Consider the following 4,579-nt stretch of genomic DNA (forward strand, 5'->3'; position numbering starts at 1 on the left):
CTCGGTGTGGCTCTCTCGACGTTTCCGAACGATCTCACACTAGTGCACACCGAGTATTTGCGAACGGCTGGTGTGCATTAGTGGCACACTAGTGTGTATTCCCGAACGCAGCCTAGGTTACACGCCGCGCGGGTAATGAGGTGTGCTTCGCTTGCACTATCTAACAATATACGACATGAGACACTAGAACCATTTGGACGAATCGCATGCATTCTGGCGGTTGCCATTATCACGCGACGTTTCACCGGCGTGTTAGACGACAAGTGCACCGCTATCTGGCAGGCGCTCTGGCTATGAGTACCGACTGGCTCTGCTTCCTTGTTGTCTTCCTTTGACTTAGTTGGTAAGTGACACAGCGTGTTGTGCCTGCCTGAGCATTCGCGACAAGATCCCATCTTGCAGGATTTGACGTAGTGGTCATTGCGTAGGCAATTGAGACAGAGTTTTAGTTGACGAACCTCTTTAATGCGTTCATCGACCGGCATGGCGATGAGGTTTTTGCAATGGTATATGAAATGATCTCCATCACATAAGAAACATTTTCCGCTATCGGAAACCACTGCTAATGACGCGGCTTTGTTGCCTGTGCATAGTTTTTGATTTCGATTTTTCGATTGCTGCTTGTCAGAACCGTCACCAGCGCGACTACTTCCCTCTTTCGCTCTCGCTTCTAGACGCTCCAACATCAAACAACGTTTCTGCAAATAATCAACAAAATTACTCAATGTTCGCGATTCTACATTACCTTCTTGTTCCCAGGCGCGCAATGTCACAGCGTCCAATTTCGTTTCCATCATATGGACGATGAGTTCATCCCAGGCATCCGTAGGCATGTCCATTGTTTTCAAAACTCGTAAGTGCTTCGTTGTGTAATCGATCAGTCCCCGAATGGCGATAGCGGACTCCTTCTTGACAGATGGCATTGAAAAGAGACACTCGATGTGCCGTTTTTTTATTGCTCGTGGATCGTCGTACCGTTTTTGCAGTAAATCCCAAGCTATTTGATAATTGTTCTCTGTTAACTCGATGGATTCAATAATCCTTGCTGCGTCGCCCGTGATCGACGTAATGAGATATTGAAACTTCTGCACGGGCTTTAAATCGACATTTATTGTGGATGAGCGATCGGAATGTGTCCGCGAATCGCTTCCAGTCCTCTATGCGACCGCTAAAAGATGGCAGCTTCAAAACCGGCAATTTGACACCCGTAGGACGACTTGCTGCGCCCCCGGTGGCCGTGAGTCGCGATCATAGCTCTGTCTGCGTTTCTACCAACCTTGTGATGGCGTCGTTGCTCGATGCTGGCGACGCATTTGACTGTTGGTTTATTTGACGAATCAAATCGAATTGCTGTTGCAATACCTGCGAGATCACTTCATTGCTCGTTGGAGAGCGTGTCTCCTGTAGCCTCATCGTGACGTCTCGCAGCATTTCATTTAGAGACACCTTTAACTCGAAGTATCGTTCCTCGAAGTATACCTCTTCCGTTGAGTCCGTTACTAGAACTTCTCCCTCCGTGGCGGCGATTATTTCCTCGTGTAGCTTCTCGAATTCTACACATATTCGATCTAATGTTGCAATGCATTCTTCAATATACTCTTTACTCACGTCTTCTGATTGTCGTATGCGCTCGATTCTCGTCGTCAACTTTGTTAGTTTGGACTTCGAGATACCACGACGTTTGCGTAGTGCGTTAACCTCTTCCATGGCGACAAAGAAAACTCTCTCGTGGACTATATTTCCTTCGAGAAATAATCCGGCTTGAAGGACCAATGTTTAGGCTAGAAATAGAACCTGATGGACTCGCAAAGACTAGGTATTTCGTTGCTTTATTTCTATCACAAATCAGATTCAAAATGAACTTGCAAATCTGCACGCACGTGTGTTGTTCGCAATAGTCAAACATAAACATAACTTATATATACCAAAAGGAACAAAGAGTGTTTTATGGCGATTGCAACGCCGCGTGTGTAATGAAAACTCAAACAAAATGAAACGAATCAAAATACCGATTATCGGCTTCTACAAGCTGCTATTGACTTAGTAATGTTACTGTTTTCTTCATAAATATAATGGTTTCATGGAATTGATCATATTATAATAATTTACTTTTGTAAACTATAACAAATTATACTTTTGCAGATTAAGTATGACTTCGAAGAAAAATTTATTCACTTTAAGGAACCATTTGATATTAACCAAAAATTTGAAAACTTTTTCAATTACGTTCATGATAAACGTAAAACACTTTTGAAATCAGATGAATTATTGCTTCACTTACTAGAAGATGAGATAACAACAGGTAATATCTATATAGATTACAAGAATTTCGCTTTTTTTTATATTCTGCTTTTGTAAGTAAAATCTACAAAGAGAATTTAAGACAAAAACTGAAAGCTTTAAGTCTTTTTTTTGTGACGCAGGGGAAATGCATTACGCATCCCCATCTCTCTCGGGGGAGAGAGACGGGGTATGTGGGACTCTCTCTCCTGGGCTTCTGCCTCGGAGAGCCTACCCACTAAAACCCCTGCGGGCGTACCTAACCCGGAGCGATTGGGGCCCATCCGGGAGTTTCGCAACAGTAGTACAGCCGGATGGGCCCCCAAAAAGTTTTAAGTCTCAACCGATATTGATCAATCATAGTCAATTATTTTTTCTTTCAATTGTGATTGGTCAACTTTTTAAGGATTATTTATGCATATTTTTAAAAAGATAACAAAATTATGAAAAAATTATTAGATTATTCTAAGTCACGTTTAAAAATAATACGACAAATTTGGTGACGGTTTATTATCCATATGGATCATAAGTTATTTTAATAAAATAATAGTATTTTTTAATCTGTGGTCTAATAAAAATATATGGAAATGTACTATAAAATAAATGATAAAAATCTCAATTTTTTAATATAAGTGCATTATGTACATTATGTATTCAAGATCATTTACGTAAAGTTACATTGCGATGTATGTGTGAATCAGTCTAGTAAATAAACAAAATTTTATTTGTTCTATATCTTTGTAACTAATCAGTGAATCGCAATGAAACTTTGCATATATTATTTTAAATATTTAAAGTACTTATTAAAAGAAAATGTAAACTTTTTATCATTTTTAAAATTTTAATTTTTAACAATGAAAATAATAATAAATGAATAAAGTATAAAAATGTGTTATTAAATATAAATATAATCTTATTCATACAATTTTCATATATATACAGTTTATTTGAAGTGTAAATATTAAACACTTCCAAATTTAATTTTCTCTCTTGGCAGGGATTATACGTCTAATATATCCTCCAGGCTTAAAGTTTAAGTGTTGCTAAATTTTTATTGTAGACCATCTTCTATATGTATATATGTATTTTTATTTATATATTCTTAATTACAGATTCTAAAACTGCAATCCGTTTATATCTATTAGCTTGTTTGGTGTCTCCTCGCGGCAGAGCAAGAACGGGAAAAGTATTTTGGAAGCCATCTGAAGCAAGAGATGTAAAAATTCCTCGCGATATTGAAACTGTTAAAAATAGTAAATTCGATCTACATGTATGTATCGATTATCGATAGTTGAGATTCGTACTCTCGCTTGTGTTCGAGTTCTTCTTCCTATCTTAACACCCTCAACCGCATGTAATTGCACAAGAAGTCTCTTATATAAATTTATATTCAGTATCAGCAAACTCTGTTCTCTCTTTACTAAACCCATTGCATTCTGTTTCCAATCCCTGTTTACAACAGAAACGGCTAAACAGAACAAGATTGACTGTATGTATAAGAAGGGCCTAACAGTTCAACCTTACATATTAATTGTTGGTTCCAATTTAAACAACGTGCATTCTTATTATGTGATTATTAATAACAAAAATTATCAACTAAATACACTTCTTGATGCTTTAAAATTTTGTTTTCAAACATATTTTGCATTGAATCTCAAGTATGCACCAGAAAGTCAGCATCTCTGGTATCTATTTGAACGAGAATTATTTAATATTATATCCGACAAAGATGTAAAAATTCCCTTTTTAAATGATTTATTACAGAAATAGTTTAAGAAATAATTTTGATATAACACAATGAGTTACGTTTATATCAAAGCATTAAATGAGCACTGAGCTCTTTATTTGTCAAATAAAAAAAAAATTTATATTATATATAATACATACAGATTGATATACATATATGTATATGTTAATATGGAGAGCGAAATAAAATGTAGAAATATGATATACTTCGAATGTTTAAAATCGTTTATAAGTGTCGACATTTTGATACATCATATTAGACATTTACATCCATTTGCTCAAAATTTTATCTGCAAGCAAAATAACTGTCAGGGCGCCTTTCCTACTTTAAATGGTTTAAAGAAGCATTTTATTAATAACACAGGCCTGCATGGTTTTGTTGATTGGGATTTAACTAAAGTCTAGCCATGTTCAAAAATGTAAGCAGATCTTCAAAAATGTAAACCTTTAACAATTGAAATAATTATGTAACAATATATATTATTATGAAAAGTAACTGATATATTATTCAAAGTCTCAGTTCAAAGTGAACATACATAAAGCGTATTCTCAA

Source organism: Trachymyrmex cornetzi, unplaced genomic scaffold, assembly GCF_001594075.2.
Source record: "Trachymyrmex cornetzi isolate Tcor2-1 unplaced genomic scaffold, Tcor1.1 scaffold196, whole genome shotgun sequence".
In the NCBI taxonomy this organism is placed as follows: domain Eukaryota; kingdom Metazoa; phylum Arthropoda; class Insecta; order Hymenoptera; family Formicidae; genus Trachymyrmex; species Trachymyrmex cornetzi.